Raw genomic sequence first — 15,745 nt, 5'->3', positions numbered from 1 at the left:
AGAACGACCCCTACGGGAAAGTGCGGGGTTACCTGACTGCAGTGTGCCTTGAAGTAGACAGCTAATTATGTCGGCTTGAGGTAAAATAGACTGTGAACCGAGTTTACACAAGTGTCCTGTCTACCAAGCTCCTACTTTACACAGCCCGAGGTTTCTGAGACAGGATATCTGGGAACACATATCCACCCAGAGGCCTGCCATAGAGTTGATGCCTCAACTGAACAGGTGTATTGAAGATCAATGAATGACCTTTCTGTAGGAGGGAGTTATGAGGGGGGGGGGGAAGTAGAGCACGTCCCCTACCCTATCCAATGCAAACCCAGTTAGGACATCTTTGTGTTAGAACTGTTAAAGCAAAGATGAACAGTCCCGGTCCGTCCCCGTTCTCCATATGGTTAGGGTTTAAGTTGTACCTGGAGGGGGCGGGGTTCTGCAGAGGTGGCAACTATGGCAATTCCTTACTTTTGCTGCTGTTAAGTCAGCAATTGCTAAGTTGGTATCCTGACTACAGATGGACTACTAGTCTCTGGTTTGAGGATGCTCCTCTAGGTCCTTGGGAGAGTAGTTTTCCGGTAGCGGTAATGGATCACATTACCCGGAAGGAAATGGCCAATGGAAAGCTGAATTTGTCTCCACAGTTTTTTGTTTGTTTGTTTGTTTGTTTTTTTGTTTTGTTTTGGAGATGGGAAGTAGACCCAAGTAGGACAAAACAGGCAAGGTGTTTTTTTCTAATTTTCTGATCTGGTCTATGAGATGTGTAGTTAATTAGCCTTTGGTAGAAAGACTGTTTCAGCCAAATTTATACTTGGACTCCTCTTTTCTTCTGTGGAAGAATCAGTTGAGTGTTATTTTTGCACAGTATATGGATATTGCAGTGCTCTAGTCCATCTGACCAAATTCTAAACCATGGCACTGCGCAGCTGTGCAGAGAGATCTTCCAGGTCTGTCTGAGATGCCTTCATGGGTCTGTTTAGAAGGAGTAGCCTAGAGCAAACCTTTTGCACAGATTGGCCTACCATAGGTGGCTTTTTATCGAATTCTCCATATGCAGAGAATAGCTGGCATGTTCACTTATGGCAAGAGCCATAAAGATATGTCCATGGTCATGAGACTGTCACAGCATTTATCTCTTCTAATTAGTCTCTAGATCTGGAAGCCACTTAACTTTGCCTTTAGAAGTACCCGAGGGAGCACAGTGCAGAGAGCAGGGCTATCAGAAGAAAATGAAGATGGGACTCTAGGTATAGACATGAATTGTTTGGGAAGGAAGAATATTTCCTACCTTTGAGTTCAGCTCCAGAAAAAGCAGGCCTAGATGGGGGTCTTTTTTCCAACATGCCTAACTTAACACTGAATCAGAGACAGAAACAATGTCCACATTACATATGGGAAATACTGACTTGTTTCCAAGTAATCCTTTCTGTGTGGGCCAGGAGGGGCAACCTGCACTGTGTAGGCTACGGGTCATGTGAGACCAGACCTGTTGTTAGATGCCTACACCATAGGTCTTCAGATGGGTGCTAACCACACACCCATGGCCAGGTTACAGACTCCCACAGTGCAGACAAAAGTGAAAGAGTTCAGCTCAGGTCCCTCCAGCGTTTCCCACTAAAAAAACGATCCCTTCCTCTAAGTCTCTTGGCTGAACTCCTGCAGAGCTGGATTCCTTCATGGGCCACTCACAAGGCTAGCCCTGTTCTGAAGCCAGTCCTTTCTAGAGTGAGGAGGGACTTGTGGGAGCTCATTACCACAGGACAAAACCGGATGAATGGGGACCCAGCTCTGCTGGCAGCCTTTTCACTACATTTCAATACAGCAGCATGTGGAGCTTGGACTCCTAGGATGGCTGGATAATGACCCTCGGGTGGCGCGTGGCACTTCTTTGTTCCCACAGGAACCAAACGGGCAGGGTCATGGTGAAAACCCATTTGTGCACTCCTGAGGTCCAAGAGTCAATCCTTTAGGAGTCCAGTCATGCCTTAGCTCCATGGCGTGACCATCCATTAGCCTAGTTTTTTTTTTTTTTTTTTTTTTTTTTTTAGCTGTCCTTTTGTCTCTCCAAGTTCAAAATACATCGAGTGGCACTTGCTTCTTATAACGGTGTGAGACGATGCATGGACTTTCTTTGGCCTTTTACTTGGTTGCTCCTTTAGTTTGTTAAGGAGAATGGTGAAATGAGAATGACAAGGGTTTGTTTCCTAAACAGCTTGGAAATTTATTATTGGCCTTTTTGGAGATACAGAAAAAAAAAAGAATAATGAACAAATAGTTACTCCTGGCTCTATAGTATATATAATTCTAGTCTCTTTTCAGCAAAAAATGTGCTTATAATAAACACAATTTTGTAATTTCATTTCTCTTAATATTTTATGAGCTCTTTGCCATGTTACTGAATATTCTTCTATGGCACTGGCTGCATACAAAATAATCCCTCGTGAACATATATTAATAATTTTGTCAATTGTTAGGAAGGAGCTTTCGGGATCTTTGCTGTTATGAGTGGAGCACATGGGTAGATTGTAGGTTAAACCACTTTACAAAAATCATTGACCTAGATGTGGGTATGAGAGTGCCACATGCTCCACGTGTGTCTGAGGTCTGTTCAGAAGGCAGATGGTGGTTAGCGAGGGTGGGATCCAGGCTCAAGCAGAAGTCAAGAACTTCCACCAGAGAGCTTGAAACCTTTAGGAAATGCCAAACGCCATGATGGTGGCAGAGATGGGACTCTGAAGTCCTAGAGGAGAAGTGCTGCTGGTGTGAATAGTGGGGGTCACAACTAGAATAGGTGCTTGAGGGTAGGGTAGACACAGGCAGGCATAGCTCACACTCATGCCAAGGTTCTGGAAAGAGCTGTGCCGTCATTCCTTATGTATAAATGTGAAGCAAGATGAGAACGAAGGCCCCTTGGAACAAGGCAGCTGGTAGAGTCTGACTTCTGCTCTTGTGGTCTCTGCAACCCGCCCAGTCCTTCCATTATCATTAGCCATAAGCCATCAGTGCTGTCAGCAAGTTTGCCTCATACATGGTGGAGTTCCTGGTCTTTACAGCTTCCTCTAACTCTTTCTCATTGTGCACTCTGCGCCCAACAGACACATTTTTGCCCGCCCCCCTCCACAACTTTTCCATAGCGTGATGATTCCCCTGAACACCAGCCTTGCCAGGGTAGGAGAGATGCTTAAAACCTAAGGCTTCCTTCTTTAATGGGTTCATTCTCATGTCTGCTCCTAAGAAGAGATGCCAAGGGCTGGCGGGCTGGACCTGTCGTAAGACAAATTCAAATAAACAGAGGGCTTGGAGCATGGGAGCAGTGCCTCAGTTTGCTGCACAGAACATCCTGCACCGGGAGGTTAAACCTCAGAAAATGTTTCCTCCCAGTTCTGGGACATTCAAGATCAAGGTGTAGTGAGGTTGGTATTTCCTGAAGCTTCTCTCTGCAACTCACAGAAAGCCATCATACTACTGACTCATTGCATGGCTGTCCCTGTAGGGTCACATGACCCTAAGATCACTTCTGTAAGCCTAACTTCCATCTATACATGATGAGCAATCTAATTGGATTAGGGCCCATCCATAGGGGACCATTTAACCTTAAAGACCTCTTCAAAGGCCCTACAGAACTAATTACTTAAGGATGTAAATTTTTCCAGTAACTTTAAAGTTTGTAAAAATAATAGAATCATATTGTTGCAAACTATAGAGAAGGCTTCCATCCAGTTTTCCTCCACAATAACAGTACACACAATGAAAGCTCCGACAGCAAGGGTCTCGCTTTCTAACAATGAGGACCCCAAGTTTGATCTTTAGACCTCATATTTTAAAAATACCCTGGCTTGGCGACATGTGCTTGTAATTCCGGTGCTGGGGAGATAGAGAACCCAGTGGTTCTCTGCCCAGTCAGCCTCAATCACTTGCCAAGCTCTGGACTGGTGAGAGAATTCTCAAAAATCCAAGGTTGTTAGTGCCTGAGGACTGACACTCAAGGCTACTCCGGACCTCTGCCCTTTAACCCAAGCACACGCACACACTGCGAGCCAAGGAGTTGTGGCTCAGTGGTAGATTGCATGCATAAGGCCTGGAGTTTGATCCTGAGCGCTACTTGAAAAAGCAAACAACAGCAGCCACATTCTCTACACAGAAAAGAGGAAGTTAGCACTGAACAACACATGAAGTCCATTTAAATTCCTTCTATTTGCTATGTAATCATTAGTGCGGGAAGTGGGCCGTACACATGATTTCTCCGTGTGTGTGATACAGATTGGGATCAAGGTGAAATCAGATCATTTTGAATTGCATATGTGTGTGTAGTAGATTCGTACACAGTATGAACATAGAAAGAGGAAGACACAGGCAGAGGGATGACTATGCAATTCTCCTGAGCATGGCTGCTTTAGAAGGAGAGGGATCCTGCTAGAGGAAAGTGGCTGGCTGAGCACGTCATGGAGAGGACCTAGGGGAGGAGCGGGGACCCCGGCAGTGTGCTTGATTACACAGGGCAGTTGCTCAGAGCTTTGTGGCATCTCTCTAAGACCTGAGTGGCACGTCTATTAGACCCGATGTATCCTGTTCTCTTTGTTATCACTTAGATTGAAACCGAGATCAGCCCTCTGTGTTTTAGCTAATGATGCAAAGAGAATCATTCTCAGATTTCACCTGCCACGTGTGAGTTTAGTACAAAGGTCACAAGCGTACCAGCCAGCCACCAAAGAGAGCCGCACTTCTTTTTAGAGCCCTGGGAGAAAAAGAATTATTTTGCTTCTGATGAGTTTTTATTTTAACTTGACATTGGGTAAAATGTGTTCTAATTCTCCAAAGAGTGTGGGTCGGGTATGGATCAAATACACCGTGACTGCAATTCTTTTAAAAGAAATAATTGAAAAGCCGATCCTCCTGGGAGCAAGCGTAGCCCGTTATATTCTTGCAACTTCATTGATATTGAAGTTTCTCTCATTAATTTCCTTTTCTGAACTAAATGGCACTGGAAGTGGTCAGCTTGTCTTGGCCGTGCTCCAGTGCCTCATCGCAGCTGCTGGTGATACGCCATTTCAGTGTGTTTTGGCCCTGTGTTAAGTAACTCACCCAAAGTCCTTATCTGGGACTTCCATATTGCCTGTGATGGTAGCTGGTTTTCATTCCTTTTCTAAATGCATATATTTCACATTTGGAGGCTTAGGGCATCATGGCTTTGCTCACCCCCTGGGTTACTGTGGGCATTCTGAGTTAGGCTTCTTGCAGGCATTTCAAGATTTGAATCCTGGTTCTTCTGCGGACCTCACTCCTGCAGACTGGCTGGGTTTCCGGTCACTGCGAACTCAACACCCTACCAGTCTGATGGGGTTTGGTAGGCACACTGTTCCTAAGCAACAAGTATTGTGTATCTTAAGGGGAGGGCAGAATCAATAAGCGCTTCCTCGGTCATCTTTATAATTTCTCTCCATTTACAAATCTAGAAAGAGAGGCAAAGATGCGTGGCAAGTTTATCAGCATTGAGGAGAGGTCACTGGACAAGAGTCCTAGGGTTGTGGTTATCAGTAGCAGCTATGATCCATGAGAATAGAAACCTTTTCCGTCCTGAATTAAACCACCAGAGCCCTTGCATGAAGGTTTTGCCTGCATGTATGTCTGTTCACCACCTGTGTGCCTTGTCCCTGTAGAGGTCAGAACTGGGCATCAAATTCCCTTGGGACACTACTTACAGACAGCAGTGGTCCACGGAGTAAGTGCTGAAAATTGAAGCCCAGTTCTCTGGAAGAGCAGCCAGTGTTCTGAGCATCAAACCATCTCTCTAGCCCCACTCACAGCTGCTGATTTTTAAGAGAAACTAAAGATGCTTGTTTTCCAAGCAGACTGCTCTGCTAACTCATTGAAATCCCTCAGCCATTGATTAAAGAACAGACACAACACAACAGTTTGAGGTAACTATGGTTGATTTTAGCTCATGGTTTGAGAGGACAAAATCTGTTGTGATGGGAAGGCATGGCAATGGGTGGTAGGAGTGAGTGTGCTGCTTGAGCTCCTTACTTCTTGGTAAACAGAACAGGAAGTGGGCTAGACGGTAAAACCTCAAGGCTGTCTCCCCAGCAACCTACTTCGACAAGGTAAGCCCTTCCTCCTTAAGTTTCCACAACTTCCCCAAACAGTGCCACTTGTCTTTGGGAGGTGTTTCATACGCAAACCAAAACAGTGAATCAACTGGTAACTTGTATCAGGACTTCCTGGCGGGGCTAAGGGAGACTGCTCATGGGCTTTAATGGTACTGATCCTGCTGATGCGATGCCTAATGCCTTATAATAATAAGAATGATGAGGCACTGGCATGAAGCATGGAAAAGGAACACCATTTTTAAAACAAAAGGGATAAAGTAAAGCACTACAGTTCCCTAAAGGAAGCATTGGAATTCGTAAGGAATACAGTTTGGATTGGTTGGGGCATACGTGTCTGTGTGATGATTGCATCTTTGCGAAGAGACATTCAGACGTTAACACTGAAGCGCATGATAGACAGAATAGAAGACTGGAGAGGCCCAGAAGGGCACGAGGAGGTACAAATTCTTGCAAAAGCAGTTTCCTTCCACCAGAATCCCAAAGACCGGCTTTCACCACAGCCCACTCTGCTGCGCTGCACCTGGCTGATGAATACGGGCCTATTATCTTTCCTCAACCGTAGGGCAAGTATTGTTCTCAAATAAAAGATTTTTTTTAAGATCTCCCTCCATAACAGGTGTGTGGGTTTTTTTGTCTAGTTTTTTTTTTCTAAATTATTTGCTTTTTCTAAGAACAATCTTGACTTTGTGTTCTTTTCACCCCTCAGAAGCATTCTGTAAGAACTGATGGAGTGAAGGGTTTGCTGCATGGGAAGCAATGACATTTAGTGGTGTTGTCTCTGTGACTTGGGTTAACCACCCTTCATAGCTAAACAGCATTGGAAGAATAGTACAGACAGTTGCTGGAGCCTGTCTGTCCGTCACCTTGTCCTCTCATACTGAAGATTGCTGGAGCCTGTCTGTCCGTCACCTTGTCCTCTCATACTGAAGATTAGTCTTTCTTATCCCGGTGGTTTCTGTGAGTTGTAGGAATAATCTAATAATTATGACATCAAGAAAAATTATAGTCTACAGTGATGGGCCCAAGGAATAGGTCGATCAGAATCTACTCTGGATTCAGACAAACACCAGTTTCCTTCTTTCTAGAACATTCTGGGTAAGAACCCAGAATGAACAAGGAGTCCAGTGTCCATCTTGGCTGCCACAGGTAGAGGTAATGAGTATAGCATCATAGAGAGTCAACCCGGAGAATCAGTGGGCAGGAAGGTGTCCTGGAGCTTGCTGTGCTTGAAGCTGGTGTCTAGCCCTCAAAATCCTACCTACTCGGTTATGTAGATTAGCTTTCCTAGCACCTGCAGTTAGAGGCAAGATCCTACCTCTTTTAGGCCCGAGCACTGTTAGGTCACCTAGGACTCGGGTTGCACAGCTTTCCTCTTGAGAGTCAACCAGGCACCTTGAAAGATGAGTATAATGGTTAGTCTCATTAATGCCGTGGCCATCTACCAGAGAAAGCCAACTTACCGAAGGAAGGTTGTCTCTTGCCTCGGAGATTTTAGTCCACAGTCTCTGTCTGCCTCTAGGTTCTGGCCCATGATGAAGCAGGACATTATGGAGTAGAAAGAGGAGGCTCTTTACACCATAGAGGGCAAGGAGCAGAGAGCAGAACAGCCACTGGAGAACAGGCTTAGCCTTCAGCAGCCCCAGTGACCTTCTTGGTCCAGCTCAGCCTCACCATCTAAAGTTCAGGACTTCCCCTTGTCAAGATTCATCTACCAGGGACTACATTCTGTGCATGAGCTTAGGTGTGATACTTCATCTTCGAACCATAACTAAGCGCTGAACTCCTGGGATGTGGTTAGCCTCTGAAGGAAGCGCTAGCCTTTTCACAACACCAAGATATGCATCACAATACTCTGCAGAGCTCCTGAGTCAACACATAAAAGACTAAGTGGTAGGTTGAGGGTTCTCGCTTAGTGCTTTTTTTTTATTATTATTATCTCTTAGTCATTTAAGTTGCAGGTCAGGGAGCAGAGGTCAAGAGGAATGCCCCACCCCTTGTCTCTATCCCTCCAAACTCAAGCGTGTAAAAATAACCCATTGTCAGGCTCTTTACAAGAGCAGTATGTGTTTAATAGCAAATTACTTACGTGGGCAGATAGCGGCAAGTACATACAGCTTAGTCAATGGCCCCGTATATTGAATGGAGAAGCATAACCAACCCTGTTCTCTTTCCATGCTTACAATTGCCAAAGATGCTTTAACTCCCTCTAACGACTTCATATTGTCAGAAATGAATAAGCTAAATGAATATGTTCCATCCAGCTCAGCGATCCTGTTTCATTTCTGCCAAGTGGTATGTGGATATGAATGTGGTGTGTGTGTGTGTGTGTGTGTGTGTGTGTGTGTGTGTGTGTGTATGTATGTATGTGTGCGCACGCGCGCGCGCGTGCGAGATAGAGGGGGTAGGGAGAGGGAGAGGAAGAGGGAGGGAGCTCTTGCACAGGCATGCTTATGTTAGTCCACACCACAGATGCAGTCTGCAGATATCCAAGTCTTAGTTGGTTAATGGACACTCCTAAAGCCTTAAGCGTCACCTTTAAAGTTGGAGTCCAGCAATTTGCTTTACAAACGCCAGGGCTCAGTGAGGTTACTTTACAGGGCTTCTTCAAACCGAAGGGTCTGCAATGTGCTTAGTGTAGGTGCGGTGACTCTTGCCCTTCAGAATTTATATGGAGACTGAGATGTATGTACGCTCTTAGAGGGAAAACTTCCCCCTGCATCTTGGCTAGGCTTATGAGCCCCAAATGATTAAAGCCCCAGAAAATGCTTAAGATTTGGTTGACCTTGGTGACAGTATGGAGTGGAACAGATACATCTAAGATGGTTGTGGTGAGATGGGTACTATTACTCAGTTTGGGGGTCTCAATTTGAGCTGCTCCCTGGAGAATTGCTGTCCTAACAACTTAGGTGACATGGGTGGGAAATCAGTATGTGTTCCCAGTGGCTTGGATGACACGTAGGTCTGCTCTCTTTCTGTGCCCCCTCATCTCATCACTTCCTGAATGAAATTCTTGTAGAGCTGAAATTTTCCATCCCTTCCTTTAGCCTAGCTGTGGATACTTTGGGTAATATTCAGCAATTCTCTGTGCTGGTTTGAACTAATACACAGATAAGATCAAAACTCTGTTAACGCTGTTTTAAGGGGAAAACATTTTAAAAATACATTGGAATCATTAATAGAATTTGAACTCTCAGAGTCAAAAGTTTCCATGTGTTCTTATTTAAAAAAAAAAATCTCTTGAGACTTTGCAAATCACGAGGGACCCAAGCAGTCATCTGGGGAAACAAAAGAACTAGACGGTATTTTTGGCAAAACTTTATTGGGAATAGTTGCTGCATTCAAGAAAATTCCTCTTCAGATAAAAAATGGTTTTGTACCACAGTATACTATTTCAGGAGTGTGTGTGTGTGTGTGTGTGTGTGTGTGTGTGTGTATGTGTGTGTGTGTGTGTGTGTGTGTGTGTGTGTGTGTGAGAGAGAGAGAGAAAGAGAGAGAGAGAGAGAGGTTCATTCTGACTTGTCTCCAAGAGAGCTGCCAATCCATTTCTCTGATGCTCTGAGAATGCAGTATCCATGGCTGTGATTTCTCCCTGCTTCCCTTTCTAGACAAGACTTTGCTTCCCTAAGAAAGCTTCCCATTTGCCTACCTGCTTTGTAGGTTGCTAATGGAGTTTACAAAGGGAATTTGAATTCCCAGTAAGAGGTCTCATTAGCGCAGTGAGGATCTAATAGATTCAGGAATTGTGTGTGGACACTGGGAACCTTTGCAACCAGGCAGCATTTATTATTAGCTCTCAGTCCTTTGGCTTGCCCTGGCTTCGTCTGTAGACATTGGCCTCACCGGGCAAAGACACCTGCCCTCATCGAGGTGACTGCTTCAATCCAAATATGCACTAACACCCGTGATGCCCGCGCTGAAGGCAAGATTCAGAAGCCATTGGGCAGATGACAGAACACGCCGTAGCCCACAGTGGCGTGTGTGATTTTAGTTTTTAGTATGGGCCTTCTTACTGGTCGCAAGCCAGTGTTTAATTTTAGTATTCATTATTTTCACAGCGAATCCGCTGGCACAGTTGTCTGCGTACTTAGGCAAGCATCTGAAGTGCTTGCGAATTTGGATAATGACCATCGTGACACTAAAACAATCAGTTTTAGTATGGGTATGAGTGTTTTGTCTGCGTGAATGGATGTATCCCACAGGCATGCATGGTACAAGAGCATCAAGTACCCATCATGACACTGAAAGCACCATTCATGGGGAGTCTGAGCTATGACATGCTTATGCTCTCTTCATGAAGTCCAGGGAGGCAAATATTGTTTCTATGTGGAATACGCTGCAGATGTAGGAGGGTGAGCATTATCCAGGGTCCTGTAGCTGGGCAATAGCAAGACTGAGATTATGATTTTGATCCATTGTCCCGGTGTCCAACCCTCCTGTCCTTTGCTGCCTCTGCATGTGCTTATGTTATCATCAGGGTAATCCAGTGCTATAAGTGTCAAGCTGGACCTGAATAGTGACTGAACCTGGAGTAGAGAAATGGCCCTCCCTCCACAGGTACCGGCCATGCAAGCGCGAAACCTGAAGTTCAGATCTTAGACACCTGTGTAGAAGCCAGGTATGATGGCATGAGTCTGTAATCCCAGGTCTGAGAGCTGGGGTCAGTGGATCGTGGGGCTTGGCTGGTCTGTCCTTCTCACTGAAATAGCTCCAAGGTTAATGAGAAACTGCCAGTGAAAACAAGAGGGGAAGAGCTATTGAGGAAAACACTTGGCACTGATCTCTGGCCTCTATAATTGATAAGGCTCACCAGCATAGACAAGGACACTTCTGGCCTAGGAGAACCCTGGTGTTCTCAGAATTTGGCACCCTGGAAAATTAGAAACTTTATTAGATGAAGCTTTGCTAAAGCGAGAGAGAGAGAGAGAGAGAGAGAGAGAGAGAGAGAGAGAGAGAGAGAGAGCACTGCGGGGAGGAGAGGGGAGAGAGAGAGGGAGAGAGAGAGATGAAGTCAGAGAGGGAGAGAGAGACAGAGAGACACAGAGAGACAGTCAGAGAGGGAGAGGGAGAGGGAGAGAGAGTTGTTTTCAACACCCACACCCCTTTCCTACAATAAGAAAATCATATTCACCAGATGGCTTTGTTTACGTTTTTTTGGCCCAGCACCATTTAATCAGTATACATTCATTGTGATTCTGCAACTTGGACTTGAGTTTTGCCTGCCCAGACTCTGGCAAGTGGACGTTTCCTGTGTGGTTCAGGCAACCTTAGAACCTTCTAGATTACATCTGGGGCAGGTAGAAGGAGGAGGTCATTCCGGGTCACAGATGGACATGTGAGAAGGATTAGGGAATAAGCAGAGCTCTGGTAGATAAAGCAATAACAGGCACAAAGCTTCCCAACCCAGTACAGTACTTGTCAATTATGGTGGCCAAGCCCTGGGCCGTGTGGAGACTGTCAGCAGCAGAGTGACCCTGGACATGAACTTATGTCTACAGAAGACTGGGGGAAGGAAAGGCTGCTTTCAGCCACCCTGAGTACATGCTTCCTAAGGGGCTGAATACCCTCTCCACTTGTACATGGAACCGATTATCTGAAGCTCTACCCACTGCACAGTTCTCCATTGCTTCTTCTCCAGACTCTGGAAACTACTGTTCTACTTCTGTCTCTGTGAACTTCAATCTAGGTGCCTCGTATAAATAGAGTCGTGTGGTATGTGACATCTTGTAACTGGCTTACTTCATTTAGAAGTAGGTCCTTGAGGGGCATTGAGGCTGCAGTGTCTGTCAGGATTTTTCTTCCTTTATAAGGTTGGTAGTATGCCTGCCCATCTCTCTCTGTCTCTCTGTCTCTCTGCCTCTCTGCCTCTCTCTGTCTGTCTCTGTCTCTGTCTCTGTCTCTCTCTCTCTCTGTATTTGTGTGTGTGCACGCACATGTACACACTTTGGAAATGACTAAATAAATCATCCATATTTACCTCTAAAGTGTTGAGTTTTTTCTAACTTTTAAAGCAATTTGTTTTAGTATGGGTTTGTGAGTGTTTTGTCTGCATGTATGTATGTACCCCACAGGCATGCATGGTGCCTACCCACATAAAAAGAAGGTGTCAGATCCTCTAGAAGTGAGATTACAGATGGTTGTGAACCACCATGTGGGTGATGGGAAGAGAGCCCGGGTCCTTTGCAAGAGCTACAAGTACCCTTAACTGCTGAGCCAGTTCTCTGGCCCTGGATAAGAAGCTTTAAAAAAAAATCACAAAGCTGTTAATACTTTCTTAGTACTAAGCAATATATAGTGTTAATGTTCACGTTCATTATCTCCAAGGGGGAAGTAAAACAACTTAGGTCAGGTTTAAAATGCCCAGCATGTGGCTATTGACTTGTCTGGTATTTGTTGGACACAGGCACCTACTTTGTATTCTTGGTTGTTCTAAGTCTAGTTGTATAGACAAGCTTGGCCTTGGACTTGGGGCCATCCTCCTGCCTCTGCACCCTGAGTGATGGTGTTGTACACACGCACCGTCATGCCTAGCTTTTGTACTCGTATTTGACATTCATTTTTCTGAACAGTTCTTTCTATCACTTTCCTCTGGATGTAATTAAAGACATCTGTTCACTGCCCTGTAGTTTTCTGCGGTCTCATTGCTGTTCTTTGACTTATCTTCTGTCTCCCGCCTATATCCTCATCCTCAATTCACTGTGGATCTGTAGTCCCAACTGCCTCAGGCAGGAGATCCCTTACATGGAATGACCCACACAGTTTTGAGTATCTGTTTTGAGATATTCATGGGACCAGAAGCCATTCAGATTTGAGCCTTTTCACAGTCTGGAGTATTTGCATGGACTTTACTGCTTGAACAAACTTAATCTCGAAATTCGAAATCTCAAATGCTCCCGACAGCTGGACCCATTCCATTCCAAACTGTCACATAACATGTGCATATTGGGGTGTCATATTGACACTGGAAGAAGTTTTAGGGTTGAGGCCTTTTGAATTGTGGGTTTGAATAGGAGTGATCACCAGGTGTGTCCATCATAAGACACATGATAGGTGGTTTTCTCTTCCACCGTTGTTCCCAAACATTGCCACATTGAAACTGATGGTCTTTTTTTTTTTTTTAATGTGTCATGTAGATCATTCTGGAAGCAGCCAGGTGTATGATATTTCACTCACAAATCCATTGAATTTCCTTAGTAGTCGCTAGGAGCTCAGGCTTCTGTTGCCTTATGGAAGCTGGTAAAGAACCCTCGCCAGCGTTCTTTATCCTTCTGTGCCCTTCAGAAGCCCTGGGTATAACTTCAGCTCACCAAAGAGCAAAACCCACTGGGCTCTGGGTGGAAACACTCATCAGAGGGAGGCCTCTCAAGCGGTTTGCCATCCAGTGACTTTCCTGATTAGGGTTCTTGGGTTCAATGAGAAAATGTTAAAGGTCCATTCTCTCTACAGATGATGGGAGAAGTGGCCTCTTGAGTTGGAAGAGAGAAGTTAAGCAGCACAGAGTGTGCATTTGCCATTTCGGTCTCAACTCAGCTCCAGTGAGGGAAGCAGGCACCTGAAGGGGAGCAAAGGTGTGGAGATAGACTGTTGGAGAGAGGAGGAAATCAGAGATTCTAGGGCAGGGAACAGGTAGGAAGTGCTCCCCTGCCTCCCGCCTTCACCTTACAATCTAGTATATCTCTGTTAGCTGCTAAGAGGAGAGCAATTTAATCCAACCAGCTTGGGCATGGAAGATGTGCTATGCTAGATTAGAATAACCTTGGCATATTTTTAATGGAAAAAATGATGCTTTGCTTCCTGAGTTTTAACATCTTAAACAATTTATACATTTTTAAGGGGAAAATATGGATGAAATGTTTGCGCATCTTAATGAAAGACATCGGGCATTTGGGGATGTTTGCGGATGGGAAAGGGTCATTCCTAGAGTGCCTGGTATGCCGGGCACAGCTTACACTCAGTAACACATCTCGTTCCCAGTGTCTTCTCAGTGTCTCAGGCCTATGACTTGTGCAGTTGTTGTTGAGCAGTTATGAGCCTGTGCTAGCCACTTTTTCGGGAGATTTTACACTTTTCTTTGGCCTCTTCTTGGAAGGCATCTCTCTTTAAGCAGGCACAATGGCATCTTTCAAAACCTCCAAACTGTCCGAGGGGACAGCGTTCTTAGCCTTGAGAACAGGAGAGGAGATATAAGGCTGAATCATTACAGTCTCCACTGCTGTTCATGGCAAGCGCACCATAAGCCTCAATTCTTAAGCTAACCACAGTAAGGCCCCATGTGGATTATAATGTAGGCCTGGACACTGAGCCAGGCTGGCTGGGTTTCTTTGCTCCTTCTCAGCTCTGTGGCTAGTTATTTGTAGCTAATATGGGGGTGATGGCATTTCCCCTACTAAAGTTCTGACTAGAAAATGTTCTGCTGGCACACAGGAAGTGCTCAACTCGTTCTTATTAAACAGAGGTCTAAATGTCATCCCAAGCCCCACCTACATATCCACACATGGTGTTTCTAGATTTAAAAGGCAGGTGATTTCGTTCCCCTAAGTATGATCTAGGGATGTTCTAATAGGACACTTATTAGCCACATGTGGCTGTAAATTCATTAAGGCCACATGACATTGACCATTTAGTTCCTCACCTGTGTTAGAACAGTCACAACCCCACAAGTAGCTGCTGGCTCCTATGCTGGAGAATTCGGAGAACACACTTGTCCCTGCAAAGGTTCTTTTGTGCAGTTCTGGTCTACAGGGTGTGAGCACTGAGAATCTAAACAGTGGTGTAAGAACCCAGTGTTTGGTTCTATTCCCGGCACCAGATCTTTCTGTACAATTAGGAAAAAAAATGTACTGACTCCAGGGACCACAGGTTCCCAGAGATAATGAGGTCCTTGCAGGTACAGCTGAGAGCTAGAGAGCTCCTCCAAGGAAAAGGGTGAGGCTGTCCTGAGAGGTGGCAGACTCCCCGTTGAGCCCCACAGTCCTCTGTGCAAACCGACTGACTCTCTGGGTATTAAGGCTGCACAATCCTGAGTTCTAATGCCCACCCCTTCCCCCTCGTAGCTGCCAAATGTCCCTATATGGGTTCCACAAGTGTGGTTGCTATGAGTATAAGACATGGAGTCTTTCACTCCTGCACTGAGTACAGGCCCATCTTGCAAAGGACCATGGGACAGGACACTTCGTTCCCTGTTTGGGGGTTTTCATCTGTGTTTGAAGTGGGCGAAAGGAATGTATTCTGTAGGTAAATAGTGTCTTCCCGGCTAAGGATGAAAAAGGCAGCCACCCACCGGCATGAGAAATGCGTTTCTGCTGATGCTCCAGAGAGCTCATTAGAGACGCTGTTAATAAGGGCCCTGTGCCCAGCTGTCGTCTTTCTGCTTTACCTAGTGGGCAGGTAGCAGAGCAGTGAGCGCTTGATGGCAAGTCCTGTGGGAGGCTGTGACTATACCTGCCCACAGTGCACATGGGGAAGTGGGTTTTCTGAGCCTGTTTTACAGAAGAGGGTACAGCGTGGAAAAGAAGAGACTATTGCAGCCACAACATGTTGCATGTGTTTCCAATGTGACACAGGAACACATCCCAGGCTTCTGAGCATGTGTGGTTTGGGCCTGTGCACTTATTGTTGATCTTCACATCTGGACAAAGAGCAGAGTT

At 45.4% G+C, this 15,745-nt stretch overlaps 1 protein-coding gene across 1 annotated transcript in view; it reads left to right on the top strand.

The window, feature by feature from the left end:
• Positions 1-15,745, top strand: part of Slco3a1 (solute carrier organic anion transporter family, member 3a1) — a 281,800-nt gene that overhangs the window by 56,990 nt on the left and 209,065 nt on the right. The window lies entirely within an intron of this gene.

Source organism: Rattus norvegicus, chromosome 1 (assembly GCF_036323735.1).
Source record: "Rattus norvegicus strain BN/NHsdMcwi chromosome 1, GRCr8, whole genome shotgun sequence".
NCBI lineage: Eukaryota > Metazoa > Chordata > Mammalia > Rodentia > Muridae > Rattus > Rattus norvegicus.
Note: the sequence above shows the minus strand (reverse complement) of the source record. Positions and strands in the feature narration are given on the sequence as shown.